Source organism: Misgurnus anguillicaudatus, chromosome 22, assembly GCF_027580225.2.
Source record: "Misgurnus anguillicaudatus chromosome 22, ASM2758022v2, whole genome shotgun sequence".
NCBI classification, from domain to species: domain Eukaryota; kingdom Metazoa; phylum Chordata; class Actinopteri; order Cypriniformes; family Cobitidae; genus Misgurnus; species Misgurnus anguillicaudatus.
In genome coordinates, this window is record NC_073358.2 from 14,359,179 (window position 1) to 14,374,979 (window position 15,801).

At 42.5% G+C, this 15,801-nt stretch overlaps 1 long non-coding RNA gene across 2 annotated transcripts; it reads right to left on the minus strand.

Moving 5' to 3' along the window:
• Positions 1–318: 318 nt before the first annotated feature.
• Positions 319–10,998, minus strand: LOC129439910 (uncharacterized). 2 transcript variants are annotated; one of them, XR_012365450.1, is made up of 4 exons: positions 10,507–10,998; positions 9,892–9,986; positions 3,806–3,865; positions 319–1,015 (listed from the first exon to the last, which is right to left on the minus strand). It is a non-coding gene; the product is annotated as an uncharacterized lncRNA (long non-coding RNA). The 2 variants fall into 2 exon arrangements; XR_012365449.1 differs by lacking the exons at positions 319–1,015; positions 3,806–3,865 and adding an exon at positions 7,638–7,766 and having other exon boundaries at positions 10,507–10,995.
• Between the last annotated feature and the right edge of the window lie 4,803 nt (positions 10,999–15,801).

The window sequence follows — 15,801 nt, forward strand, 5'->3', positions numbered from 1 at the left end:
GTGATTAGGAGGGTAACGTTACACCTCTCAAACGTATAAATAAAGATCATATCAGATGTCCAACGAGCATTTAGAGCATTGGATTTGGTAGACGATTTGCTTAATGTTCTTATTTCTATGAAAACCTTTTACTAATTTAGAGAGAGTCACATTTGTCTGCCTCTCTGTTCATTCAACTATGGGCTGGACAGGGTCAAACAGAAATTGCGCTTTGCGTTAATCTCCGTTAATAAAATTAGTGGCGTTAAAATGAATTTGCGTTAACGCGTTATTAACGCGTTAATTTTGACAGCCCTAATTAGTATTATATCTCACAATCTAAAATGACAGATACCCAGTTAACATTACAATTAGATCAAGTAAAAAGTTGTACAAGGGATAATGTATTGGCAGCATGTCATCACAGAAAAAAGCCCCAACAGATTCTTCAGGACAAATGTCACGGACACATTGGTTTAGTCATTTGTAAATTTAATGTCGGATATGTAATTAATAGATATTGATATTTAATTGTTGTGTAATATAAAACTGTACCTGTCAAAATGATTTGCAGCATTGGAGTTTTTAGTTTTGAGCAGTAGTAGAATGTCACAACTGGCCAATTAGAAACTAGCATTTTAGAGAACCGTGTAATAAGAAATGGTTAATGTAACACAAAAGATCAACACAAAGTTGCACAAACAGTCAATATATGATCAACATGAGTTATTACCTTAGCATGACAAATAACTACACAGACTTCTTATAGAAAGGGATTCTGTTCTTGGAAGTTTGTAAACAACAGTCTTCAAAAACACCCACACTGATGTGCACTGCTTAGTAAAATGAATGTCCAAAACATAAAAAAAGTTTAAAACATGTCAACATCACCAAGGAGGGTGTATTGCTGGAGTGACTGTCTGTCAAAAACAACAAAGGTTTGATGGCAGAGATCGTCATCTTCCAATTCAAGGACAAATGGGAATGGTTTTGTCACCTCAGCCTCTCAGAAGAATGAAACCATGTTGGTCCCAACCTGTTGAAAACAGACAAAACACTTGTTAGAATGCAGGCAAAGACGCTAAATGCATGATGCAGCATTATTATACAAAACCAAACAATTCATATTTCATACACACAAATGTAGTATCTAGTTTAATTGTGAAATGTATAAATGAATGAAATGTATAAATTTCTGTTTTATTTCAATAACCTTACAATATACTCTTTGTTCATGCCAATAACTCAGAATCACAGTAATTTCAGATTCTGCCACGTCACTGTACCTGGCAGTAAGCCCGATTTTTTTGATTTTGCAGCGGCCTGCATACTTGCCCTTGTTGCTTGGTATGGCCAACACTTTGTTAGCATATATTATGTAATGAATACATGGCTGGACATTAAAGGAATAGTCTACTCATTTAAAACATTTAATATTTTGTTTATGAACTAGCAAGAATACATGTTTACAAGTAGGAATAGAGTTAAAACTCGGACAAGAAAAATTGTCTTTTACTCGCAACTCTAAAACATTAACTTTAGGGACAAACTTTGAGGGGGTGGTCTACTCATTTTCAGTGTTGAACTGTGTTGTTGCCTTGGCTAGGAGGAGTTGGTGCATCCCTCTGTCGTCTGTGTGCGTGCGCGTGGGCGCTGGGGCGCGCTGCGACGCTTCGATGGCATTTGGCTTGGCCCTATTCATTCAATACGCACAACCGGCGCAACGTCATAGAATGTCTCTGAACAGGTTCACGCCCACTTTTGGGGGAAATCACACTAGACGTTCCATTGGCTTCCATTCAAAATAGCGGAACAAAGCAACCTTCGTACACAGCCGGCAGGCTTAAATAACTTATGAAATCACTCAGATTAAACATGTTGAGTAATTATCTGTCCACCCTGCCTGCCATAGAGCGCCAGTTCAAGAGATGTAAAGACCAGTTCAAGAGATGTAAACAACACTGGTCCAGAAGCACTTCCTGTTTCTGTTTTTTAACACTAGATAAACGTTGGGATAAAATAAACCAACAGAACATATAAACCTGAATTAACTGAAGTTAAACAAACATCTTAAAGATAATAATATATGTAAAATAAAAAAATAACTGTCACAAACTGTAGCGGGAGGTGTTTTTGGACCGGCGTTGTTTGCATCATTTGAGCTGGTCTATAAAGGCATGTCTCTTTCATTCTCCCAGCGTCAAATTTGTGTAACAACGCTCCCTATTGGCCAGAGGTGTCTTACCCAGACATTTACTCGTACCTCATCCAGTCAACAGGGAAGCAAGTGAATGATTTTACTTCGTATTTGAAAGTTACTTCGTATTTATTTATTATGTCTTTATATTTAGAGTAATGAGTGCACTTTTCCGTCCAGCCATACAACTAACTGGCTTAGCGATATTTCCAGCAATTACTGGATGGCGTTGTTACACAAATTTGACGCTGGGAGAATGAAAGGGACATGTTTTTATATTGACCAAACCAAATGTGCCAACGCATCCCCCGCGCTCCATGGCAGGCAGGATGGACAGACAAACACTCGACATGCCCAATCTGAGTGACTTCACAAGCCATTTACGCCTGCCGGCTGTGCAAAAACGTTGCTTTGTTCCGCTGTTTTGAATGGAGGCCAATGGAAGCGCTGCTTTTTATCTCCCGAAAAGGGGCGGTGACAAAATTTACAGTCAAGTTCCCGGATGTGCCGGTGGTCCGTATGGTGCCAATCAGAGATAAAGTTGGAGGTGACCAAACACATCAACGTTTATAAAAGCAAGTTTGGTGGTACAAAATAAAACGTAGCGCTTTTCTAAGCGGATTTAAAAGAGGAACTATATTTTATGGCGTAATAGCACTTTTGGGAGTACTTCGACTCGGCGCAGTAACACCCACCCTCTCCCATTATGAGAGGGAGAAGGGGAGCGGACTTTTCAGGCGTTGATGTGTTTGGTCACTTCTGGCTTTGTCTCTGATTGGTACCATTGAATGGGTGGGGCTAAGCTAAATGCTATCTAAGTGTCGCGGCGCGCTCCAGCGCTTGCGTGCATGCGCGCAGATGATGGAGGGATGTGTCGACAGTTCTTGGTTGAGGTAGTGACGTGGTTTGATGTTGAAAATGAGTAGACTATTCCTTTAATGTTTTGTTTGTGAACTGGCGGGAGGACATGTTTACAGGTGGGAATGGAGTTGGGACTCGGACGGGAGGAGTTGTCTTTCGCTCGCAACTCTAGAACATTAACTTTAGGGACAGACGTTAATGTCCAGCCCTGTATTCATTCAGTACATAATATGCAAGGAATAATTGACGACGGGCCATTGAATTATAAGAAAATAATGCACACCAAGGTGGCAATGCGGCACGACGCGAAGCGGAGTGCCGTTACACCGCAGGTGTGCATTATTTTCAAATAATTCAAAGGACCGGAGTCCTTTTTAAGACATTTGACAAGTTAGGTGTGCGGTTTACAGAAAAATAATCAACACCCATAGAACATTTCTCAGCCAATCAGAATGCAGCATTCAACAGACCCGTGGTATAAATGCTAATAAAGTGTTGGCTATATTAAGTAATAAGGGCAAGTATGCAGGTTGTTGCAAAATCTAAAAAATTGGGCTTACTAGTTTAATATTGAAAATGAGTGGACTGTTCCTTTAACGTTTGTCCCTAAGGTTAATGTTTTAGAGTTGCGAGTAAAAGACAAATTTTCTTGTCCGAGATTTAGCTCTGTTCCTGCTTGTGAACATGTCTTCTTGCTAGTTCACAAACAAAATATTAAATGTTTTAGGTTGCTTGCAAAGCAAAGTGTGCAATACTTCCATTACTTACATAGACTTAAGATTTTCTTCCCACTTTTGTAGACAGGAGTTGGAATATCATCATGGGGTTCTGTAGAGAAAAATGTTTAGGTTAAATTAGTAACTTTACTGTCATAATACTCAGCAAACAACTATTGTATTCCCAAGTATACCTGGAGGTGTAGAGGATTTGTCGGCCAGTCACTCATCAGGGCCCTCAAGATGCTTGGAGTGAAGGGACTGCACAGTAGGAAAGCCATTAAGAACATCACGGACGTCGCTGAAAAGGCGTCAAGATGGCTGTGGATCAAGCGGGGTGATCCGTGGATCATACAAGCTACTCAGACACAAGCCAGGGTCTGATCAACCCTGGCTGGGTCGCCTGGGCGAGGGTGTATGATGTTGTGAGACCCGAAACACCCAATGAACCCAGGATACATCACTGATGATGTGTCTGAGTTGCACCAGAGGTGTATTGCAAAACTATTTCAACTGGTGAAGCCAGTGACCTCCGGGAACAGTCCGGATGACAACCATGAAAAGTATGGAGACTGCTGGAGAGACAGCTGGCAACTGGGAAGACAGTAAAAACCGGGGCAGCGAGGGTCAGCAACCCAGACTGCAGCTTCCGTGAGGATGCACCCATTAAAAGCTACGAAAACCCCTAATGAATTATACCCCCAGGGGTGCCCGAGAGGGGGGGAGAATGAGCACCCCAACAGGACGGATATACAGGTAATGACCAATGCTTATGGAGAAACGACAATGAGTGCAGCCTGCATATGTGGCAAAGTCTGCAAGAACCGGCATGGCCTGAAGATCCACCAGGCCAAAATGAAATGCTTGAGGGAGAAGCAAGTGGAGCAACGCACAGGTCTAGCACCTGGTGAGACGCAGGAGGAGCCCGGCCCGGAGTCACCCCACAGTGCCCAGAACCTCCACGCCCCACAAGCCTCAACCCAAATCAGACATTCCGAACACCGCCGGGTCAAGTGGCCTGCTGCAAACAAGGAGGGAGAGTGGCTCAAGTTTGATGAGGACCTGAACCAAGTCCTTGAAGCTACTGCGAGGGGGAATGCAGACCAGAAGTTGAGAGCTATGTCTTCGCCTTTATCTCTAACCCGTTTGGTTTTACAAAGAAGATCCTCGGGCAGAAAAGAAGTGGCCAGCTCGAGTGCACTGAAGAAGAGGTTAATAAGCACCTCAGTGCCACCTACAGTGACAGCGCAAGAGACAAAGATCTCGGGCCATGTAAGAAGCTGATAACTCCACCAGAACCCACCTCGACATTTAACACCAGGGAACCAACTTTGAAGGAAGTTGTAGAAATCGTCAAGGCTGCTAGAACCGGCTCGGCACCAGGCCCGAGTGGAGTGCCGTACGTCATCTATAAGAGGTGCCCCAGACTCTTGGAGAGGTTATGGAAACTGATTAAGGTCATCTGGAGGAGAGGGAAGGTGGCGCAGCAGTGGCGACATGCAGAGGGTGTCTGGATCCCGAAGGAGGAGAGCTCGAGCACCATCGAGCAGTTCAGAGTCATCTCGCTCCTTAGTGTTGAGTGCAAGATCTTCTTCAGCATTCTTGCCCGACGCCTGACAGACTTCCTCCTGAGGAATGCATATATTGATACCTCTGTGCAGAAGGGGGGAGTCCCAAAGATTCCAGGATGCATTGAGCATACAGGAGTTGTCACCCAGCTGTTACGTGAAGCACGTGAAGGCAAAGGGGATCTTGCAATCCTCTGGCTTGATCTTGCCAATGCCTACGGGTCAATCCCGCATAGACTGGTAGAAACCTCACTCGACCGACATTACGTTCCAGACAAAATCAAGAACCTCATACTGGACTATTACAACTCTTTCAGTTTGAGAGTCACCGCAGGAGCGGAAAAATCTGCATTTCATCGGCTGGAGAAGGGCATTATCACTGGATGTACAATTTCTGTGATATTGTTTGCCTTGGCAATGAATATGCTGGTGAAGTCAGCAGAGGTGGAGTGCAGAGGCCCAATTACCAAGTCAGGCATACGGCAGCCCCCCATCAGAGCATTCATGGATGATCTGACGGTGACCACAACATCAGTCCCGGGGTGCAGATGGATCCTCCAAGGGCTCGAGCACCTCATCAAATGGGCTCGGATGGACTTTAAGCCAGCCAAGTCCAGGTCCCTGGTAGTGAGGAAAGGTAAGGTTACAGACCAGTTCCGTTTCACACTAGGAGGCATCCAGATACCATCTGTTCGAGAAAAGCCAGTCAAGAGCCTAGGCAAGATCTACGACTGTTCCCTGAAGGACACCGCAGCAATTCAGACGACCACTAACCAGTTGGGAAGCTGGCTGATGGCTGTGGACAAGTCAGGTCTGCCAGGTAAATATAAAGCCTGGATTTACCAGCATGGCATCCTGCCCCGACTGCTCTGGCCATTGCTGGTCTATGATGTTCCAATCACCACCGTTGAAGGCTTTAAGAGGAAAGTCAGCAGTTTCCTGCGGAAGTGGCTAGGGCTACCAAGGAGTCTCAGTGACATTGCCTTGTACGGTAGGAAGAACAAGCTAAAACTGCCTTTCAGTAGTTTGAAGGAAGAGTTCATGGTAACCAGAGCAAGAGAGGTGCTACTTTACAGAGACTCCAGTGACATCAAAGTCTCTTCAGCAGGCATAGAGGTTAGAACTGGCAGGAAGTGGAAGGCCCATGAGGCAGTAGAGCAGGCTGAGTCACGGCTGCGACATGGCGAGCTGGTAGGAGCGGTGGCATCTGGACGGGCAGGACTCGGGAGCAACCCAACACCTCGCTTTAACAAGGCCCAGGGAAAAGAAAAGCGGCAGCTGATTCAAGATGAGGTCCGAGCAGGGGAGGAGGAATCCCGCGGCAGCAGAGCAGTAGGGATGCGGCAGCAGGGGGCATGGACCCGATGGGAGCAGGCGGCGGAGCGAAGGATATCATGGGCAGAATTGTGGAAGTCGGAGCCACACCGAATCAAATTTCTGGTTAAGTCTGTCTATGATGTCCTCCCTAGCCCATCCAATCTATTTCGCTGGGGCTTGTCAGATACACCTTTGTGCTCACTCTGCAAGAGAGGAGGATCATTGGAGCACATCTTGAGCTGCTGTCCCAAAGCACTGGGGGATGGGCGCTACCGTTGGCGCCACGACCAAGTGCTGAAGGCCATTGCAGAGGTTATCAGCACTGGGATCATGGACAGCAGACACCAGCGACCAATAAGGCAGAACATCACCTTTGTTAAAGCCGGGGAGAAGCCACATCAGCGCATGAAACATACAGGGGGGCTGCTCGCAACAGCACAGGACTGGCAGCTGAATGTCGACCTAGGGAGACAGCTCAAATTCCCAGAGAACATTGCAGTGACCACGCTCAGGCCAGACATAGTCCTAGTGTCGGAAAAAACACGGCAAGTGGTCCTGCTGGAGTTGACGGTCCCCTGGGAAGACCGGATGGAGGAGGCGTTTGAGAGGAAGAGGGCAAAATATGAGGAACTGGCAGCCGAATGCCGAAGCAGGGGGTGGAGGACAAGATGCAATCCCATCGAGGTTGGGTGTAGAGGATTTGTCGGCCAGTCACTCATCAGGGCCCTCAAGATGCTTGGAGTGAAGGGACTGCACAGTAGGAAAGCCATTAAGAACATCACGGACGTCGCTGAAAAGGCGTCAAGATGGCTGTGGATCAAGCGGGGTGATCCGTGGATCATACAAGCTACTCAGACACAAGCCAGGGTCTGATCAACCCTGGCTGGGTCGCCTGGGCGAGGGTGTATGATGTTGTGAGACCCGAAACACCCAATGAACCCAGGATACATCACTGATGATGTGTCTGAGTTGCACCAGAGGTGTATTGCAAAACTAAACGAGGTGATTTGTTGATGCTCCTGGTTCTTGGCTGGGAAGTTGCAGGATTCTGTCTGTAAAATGCAGTGCCCAAGTTTCAAATAGTTTTTCGGCATGGTCAGGAAATAACACAGAGAAGTCTTGTGAACTCTGAAAATGACAAATCATGGATTAATTTTCAATAAAACTTTAATGTAAATTAATGCGATAATGAATGCTATATGGGCTGGCTTGTCAGTGAACTATGGCTGCGTGTAGTAAATGGTGCTTTACCTGTTTTCAGATGATGGCAATTTACTTCTAATCACAGAACCGGCTTTACCGATGAGATGGGCTTGACAATTTTATACAATTAAAGAGATAGTTGGGACAAGAATGATATTGGACCCATGATTGCTCGCCTCCGGGCCATCCGGTATGCATGTGTCCATCATTTTTCGGACTGGCACATTTTCAGTTATTTTGGAGGATGTTTTGGATCTTTCAGTTGATCAAGTGTGGAGTTGTGGGGTCCACTCCTTCAAGTCCAGGAGTATTTGCATCCATCCTTCACAAAATGGATACATATGGCTCCACGATGATAAACCGGGGCCTTCTGAGGGCAATCCGTGCAGTGTTGTTGTAGAAATATAACAAAAATAACTAGCTTCTGCTAATGGCGCCATCTTGGTCGCGTCCGCATTCAAGATGAGAGCTGTCCTGAATAGGGCTGTGCCGGTTTCAGAATTGGTGATGATGGTTATGACGTGAGTCAAATGTGACGGTTCGTCACATAACCGTCTGGGGGGGGGGTGCTTGTTTAAATGCTCGTGGATTGACGCGAAAGCGTCATTTTACCATAAAATCATGAATGTGATGCCTTTTAAACAGTAATGACTTTGAGAAATTTAACAGAAAGCAATTAAATATTTAAAAAACACACTGTTGCCAGAAGACTGCGCTGTCACTCTCTGCCCAGCATAAATGAATCCTATATCTACCATTATCTTAATAATCTTCAGAGAAACAGATTTGTGCCATGGGCTTTTAATGTCTATAATTGTGTCTATATCTGTCATTACACGGACCAGAACAGCACGAAAAAAATGTGGATTAAAAAGCATCTTGAAGAGGTTTTGCTCATAAATGCATGTAAAATAAAGTAATGTGAACTTGAGATTGTTATTCTGTTATTAAACAGTGCCATATGTGCCGGTGTAAAAGCACAATGGCCACGCGCAGCAAACGCTCTCCGCATACGCGCTGCTCAGTGCTCATGCTTGCGATGTGAAACCAGCATTTGAATAAGCTAGACACTGACTGGCTACTTGCTCTACATTTATTTACAATTAACAGCAAGACAACTAGCAGTGAATGTGCTTTCAGGAGAGTTAGTAAATTAACATGGGAGGATCTGAACTTGAAAAGCGGGGCGGAGCCTTTCCGCGGTTAAAACATCTTATGGTCATTCATGTTAATTTGATTCTATAAATTAAATAGAAGGAAGAGATGATTTGAAAGGTGAGACTTTGTTTAATATGTTTAATCTCAAAAGTAACCAAAAAGTGCCCTGGTCTCTCCTGTATGTCAGTGCGTTGTCAGTGTCTGCTCCGCTCTGTATTTTTCATTGCGTGACGTGATAACATGGTGGGGCGTGTAACACAGACTGTTGACAATTGTTTTAATTAGTATTTAAACATTCTTTATGATATATATTTTTTAATATTTTAATAACACGGTTTTGTTGGTTATAGAGTTCTAATGACGGTGTTCAACTATAACCGTCGATCTCACGGTTATATAATAACCGTCACACCCCTAGTCCTGGGTGCGGAGGGGTCTAGGATGGCGGTATTACTGGAAGCTAGTTGTTTTTGTTTATAAAGTTTAAATATAGATATTTCTGCAAGAAGGCGGCACGGATTGCCCTCCGGGGACCTTTGTTTGTCATCGTGGAGCCATTTGGGTTTCTTTTGTGAAGGATGGATGCACATTTTTTGGACGTGGGGGAGTGGACCCTGTAGCATTGCATTTGATTGGCTGGGGGATCTAGGACATTTTCTAGAGTATCTCAAAATGTGTTGGTCTGGAGGATGATGGACATATGCATCTTGAATGGCTTGGGGGTGAGTAGATCATGAGTTTAATATAACTTTTGGGTGAACTATTCCTTTAATCGTGCAACCTAACATACCACTTTTGAAAATGACATACTCACAGGAGAATAAGCAGAGATTCTTAATAAAGAAATGCTTTGATATGTCTCATTGTATTATCAACATACCACTTTATTTACCTGTAAATAACTTTGTAAAGGCTGGTATCAGAACCTCAAAGTGACATTGTTTTAGCTTCTCCAGGAAAAAATATCCATCTTTTATCCATCAGGGTCTGAGGAAAAGAGACAAAACTGTGATTTAAGTGGGCATCATCAAAAACATTTGAAAAAGACAAAAATGTCTGTAACTTACACAGACCAAATGAGAGTTCACAATGTGTGACCCTGTCTCTGAACTCAAGGCTAAAGTTTCATGATCTAAACATGATATTAAAAGCATCAGTTTGATTTCAACTTTTACAACAAACGATTATTTATTTAAAACGTAACTTACACGTTTCTTCCTCATATTAACGTTATCTGTTTTAAACTGAATTTCTAAACCATTAGAATACGTTACATTCTAACGTTCCTAAAATTATTAAAAGCCATGTTTTAGACATATTTCATAAAACGTTTGATCAAACGAAATATTTAAATCATTTAAAAGCAAGCATATAGATTTACTGGGCATTACAGACTAGCCAACGGAAGCTAATAAAACTTTTAATAAGAGTTATGTCTTGTGAACCATCATTTTGCATACTTTTGCATTCAGAAATAGTTTAAATGATTAAAAACAATGATACAAACCTTTTCCTTCAAATAAATCAAAGATAAGTCGATGAAAAACCGTTCATGAATCTTGAGGTGATGGTTAATTCCCGCGTCAGGTAGCGTGTTTGTAGCTGTGACTGGAGTCTGACGCGTTTGTGTGGGGGAAGGGAGAAGTTCTCTCTGGGGAAGAACAACAGTGACACCCGGTGGCCGGTAACATTCCGACTTTTTGAAATTAAACTTTAAAATTGGCGTTCACTTTACAAACCGACTGCAAATTTGAACATAATACATATATATTCTCACCTGAATTTATGTTTAAAATACATTTTGTGGACTAGAGAAAGTAATATTGAGAAACAGCTATATGTATCTATTAAGTTGGCTCTGCTTCAAAATTACCCAACATATAACCCAACAAGTTGGGTTGCACAAAAACTACCCAACACTGATAAAACAACCCAACAAAATAACCCAACTGGCTCAACCCAGCAGTTGGGTTGAAAAAACAACCCAACGTTTTTTAGAGTGTAGCTTCTCTATGTGTTTCAAAAGCGAGGGGTGAGCAGTGGACTAAGCCATTGGTTGCAATTCGGGACCTCACCACTAGATGCCGCTAAAATGTACACACTGCACCTTTAACTTCATGATTTTACTGTTATAATATTAAAATCACATTTAGTGAAAGACTACCACTTCAATTGTTCTGAGTTATCAATTTTAACACTCATGTCATTTTATGATAGCTGTGAAACGTGAACATAATTTTGGAGGCACTTACACGACATTTGCAGTAAGAATTATATATTTTTTGTTTTTTATAAAAAAAACTACATACCAAATGAGTGTATAACCATGTCAATATTAAAGGAATAGTCTACTCATTTTCAATATTAAAATATGTTATTACCTTAACTAAGAATTGTTGATACATCCCTCTATCATCTGTGTGCGTGCACGTCAGCGCCGGAGCGCGCTGCGACGCTTCGATAGCATTTAGCTTAGCCCCATACCATTTAGAGATAAAGTTAGAACTGACCAAACACATCAACGTTTTTCCTATTTGAGACGAGTAGTTATACGAGCAAGTTTGGTGGTACAAAATAAAACGTAGCGCTTTTCTAAGCGGATTTAAAAGAGGAACTTTTTTTTGTTGGTGTAATAGCACATTTGGGAGTACTTCGACTCGGCGCAGTAACACCCTCCCCCTCCCATTATGAGAGTGAGAAGGGGAGCGGACTTTTCAGGCGAGTCGAAGTACTCCCAAGGACTAGTTCGCGCTTACGTGCACGCACACAGATGATAGAGGGATGTATCAACAATTCTTAGTTAAGGTAATAACATATTTTAATATTGAAAATCAGTAAACTATTCCTTTAAGTCTTGTTCTTTAACAGTCTTGTTTCTCCTTTCTCAGGTAAATGTGTGTGTGTGTACAATATACAATGCAGAATATCTATATGGCCATGTCCTTAAACGTCTTGTGATTTAAATGGCTTGAACCCCGATAATCGCTGCTAGCAGCTATATTTAGGGGTTCAAGCCCGTAGGGCTGAAACCCTATTGTATTTGTATGGATTTTTATTATTATTAGGGGTTCAAGCCCGTAGGGCTGAAACCCTATTGTATTTGTATGGATTTTTATTATTAGGGTTTCGAGCACGAAGTGCTGAAAACCTATTGTATTTGTCTGTTTTATTATTATTAGGGTTTCGAGCACGAAGTGCTGAAAACCTATTGTATTTGTCTGTTTTATTATTATTATTATTTTTCCGCCTTAAAACGCGTCGCCCAGCCCAAACCATAAGTCGTAGAAACTTGCCACTTGGTCAACTGGTTGTATATTAGCAGGCTACTCAGATACAGTGAATCAGCCAAATCGGCCCATAGGTGGCGCTATAGCAATGCCCGACGCGTTGGGCCTCATAACTCCTAAACCGGACATCAGACACTCAAGTGTTTGGTATCATTGTAATCCCTGGCTCCAAACTTAAAAAATGTATATCTCCGATTTCATTTCCGTCATTAAAAATTTTCCGCTATTTCCGATTTTGTCGAAAAAAATAAAAACGAACTAGTCCTAGGTTTTTCGCTCGATCGGAATCGTTCCAGTGCTAAAATGTTCCTTGGAGTTCGAATATCAATAATTATTAAAAAAAAGTTGAACTTTCGACTCACGGTCGACATGCCACGCCCAAACGTCTCAAGTGTGCGCAGCCAATTGGACTTTTTTGGCTATAACTGGGGACAGAAATGAAGTATCAACACGACACTTGGTATTTGTGATGAGAGTCATGGCCTGAGGTTGCGTGCCTCGTTTCGTCACCGCGCCACCTAGTGGTCAGACGAATCATTTAAATGCTTATAACTTAGGCTAAGTTTGATGTATTTTCATGGGACTTTTTTACTAAGAGTTTTGAATTGTTGCCGAGTCCAACGATACCAAACATGCCAGGTTTCGCCTTACGGTTAGCCCTGCGCAGCAAAATAGCGCTTAAAAAACATGCGCGAATAACTCCGCGAGGGTTATTCTGATCGACTCGAAACAACCATAGGAAGAAATTAACTTTACCTTCTGAACAAAAAGTTCTATTGGTGTTATGTTAAAATTTCCATCAGAAATGGCCGAAAATTGCAAAAAACGAAAAATTACATTCATTTTTTGTGTTTTTTAGATATAAATGCTTATAACTCTGCAACGAAATGACATTTTTTCACCAAATTTGATACGCTGATGTCTGAGCAGAGTCTGAGGCAATACGAAAAAAATGGTATGCCTGCACCACTAGTTGGCCTCATAATTGAACAAAACTTTTGACATTGAGTAAGCCCAATGGTCATACAACTGTTGACTGGTGACAACTGTACTAAACTAAAGTGAATAGCCGTGATTCTAGCTACAAGTAACACAGTCATGACCTGAGGTTGCATGCACGAGTCTGTCATAGCGCCACCTAGTGGTTATTTGTTTTTTTCACTTAAAAATACTGCAAAATTACATCTAAAATCATGAGTCATCATGGATTATGTCTTTCATGGCTTTGAGTATAATCATTGGTGGATTGCAATTCACTCGCTAGCAACCGATGAGAATACCCTAGCAACCATTTACAAGAGCTGTATCTCTGTATCAGAACATCGTAGAGACATGGGGTTCGGCTCTTTTGACTCATTAACACTATTTTAACATTTTGTGACCCAAGTTTTGCCACTGCAAGCACCACTTTCACTGAATGATTACACCTTTTTTGCTGACAACTTAGAACACGTGTGTCTGGTAGCTGCGAATGACTTCACATTAAGGACGTGACATGTTTGTCCTATAGGTGCACGTGTGTTTAAGCATACATAGTCTGTATGAACCGTTTCTGACCACCTCTTTTGTTTTTGTGGATGCTGGATCAGCCTGGTCGGCGATGTCTGACGTCTTTGACGTGCTTTAATGCTCGAAACCCGGTAAATGCTGCTTGCAGCTTTAATTATTATTTTTCCGCCTTAAAACGCGTCGCCCAGCCCAAACCGTAAGTCGTAGAAACTTGCCACTTGGTCAACTGGTTGTATATTAGCAGGCTACTCAGATACAGTGAATCAGCCAAATCGGCCCATAGGTGGCGCTATAGCAATGCCCGACGCGTTGGGCCTCATAACTCCTAAACCGGAAATCAGACACTCAAGTGTTTGGTATCATTGTAATCCCTGGCTCCAAACTTAAAAAATGTATATCTCCGATTTCATTTCCGTCATTAAAAATTTTCCGCTATTTCCGATTTTGTCGAAAAAAATAAAAACGAACTAGTCCTAGGTTTTTCGCTCGATCGGAATCGTTCCAGTGCTAAAATGTTCCTTGGAGTTTGAATATCAATAATTATTAAAAAAAAGTTGAACTTTCGACTCACGGTCGACATGCCACGCCCAAACGTCTGAAGTGTGCGCAGCCAATTGGACTTTTTTGGCTATAACTGGGGACAGAAATGAAGTATCAACACGACACTTGGTATTTGTGATGAGAGTCATGGCCTGAGGTTGCGTGCCTCGTTTCGTCACCGCGCCACCTAGTGGTCAGACGAATCATTTAAATGCTTATAACTTAGGCTAAGTTTGACGTATTTTCATGGGACTTTTTTACTAAGAGTTTTGAATTGTTGCCGAGTCCAATGATACCAAACATGCCAGGTTTCGCCTTACGGTTAGCCCTGCGCAGCAAAATAGCGCTTAAAAAACATGCGCGAATAACTCCGCGAGGGTTATTCTGATCGACTCGAAACAACCATAGGAAGAAATTTACTTTACCTTCTGAACAAAAAGTTCTATTGGTGTTATGTTAAAATTTCCATCAGAAATGGCCGAAAATTGCAAAAAACGAAAAATTACATTCATTTTTTGTGTTTTTTAGATATAAATGCTTATAACTCTGCAAGGAAATGACATTTTTTCACCAAATTTGATACGCTGATGTCTGAGCAGAGTCTGAGGCAATACAAAAAAATTGTATGCCTGCACCACTAGTTGGCCTCATAATTGAACAAAACCTTTGACATTGAGTAAGCCCAATGGTCGTACAACTGTTGACTGGTGACAACTGTACTAAACTAAAGTGAATAGCCGTGATTCTAGCTACAAGTAACACAGTCATGACCTGAGGTTGCATGCACGAGTCTGTCATAGCGCCACCTAGTGGTTATTTGTTTTTTTCACTTAAAAATACTGCAAAATTACATCTAAAATCATGAGTCATCATGGATTATGTCTTTCATGGCTTTGAGTATAATCATTGGTGGATTGCAATTCACTCCCTAGCAACCGATGAGAATACCCTAGCAACCATTTACAAGAGCTGTATCTCTGTATCAGAACATCGTAGAGACATGGGGTTTGGCTCTTTTGACTCATTAACACTATTTTAACATTTTGTGACCCAAGTTTTGCCACTGCAAGCACCACTTTCACTGAATGATAACACCTTTTTTTGCTGACAACTTAGAACACGTGTGTCTGGTAGCTGCGAATGACTTCACATTAAGGACCTGACATGTTTGTCCTATAGGTGCACGTGTGTTTAAGCATACATAGTCTGTATGAACCGTTTCTGACCACCTCTTTTGTTTTTGTGGATGCTGGATCAGCCTGGTCGGCGATGTCTGACGTCTTTGACGTGCTTTAATGCTCGAAACCCGGTAAATGCTGCTTGCAGCTTTAATTATTCTAGTTATTATTTTTCTTCTGCCGTAGAACGGATCGTGCAGACCAAACCGTAAGGCCTAGAGACTTGAGACTTGGCCAAATGGTAGGACCCAATTTGGGGAGAGGTTGATAGAGTATCAACCCGATTGG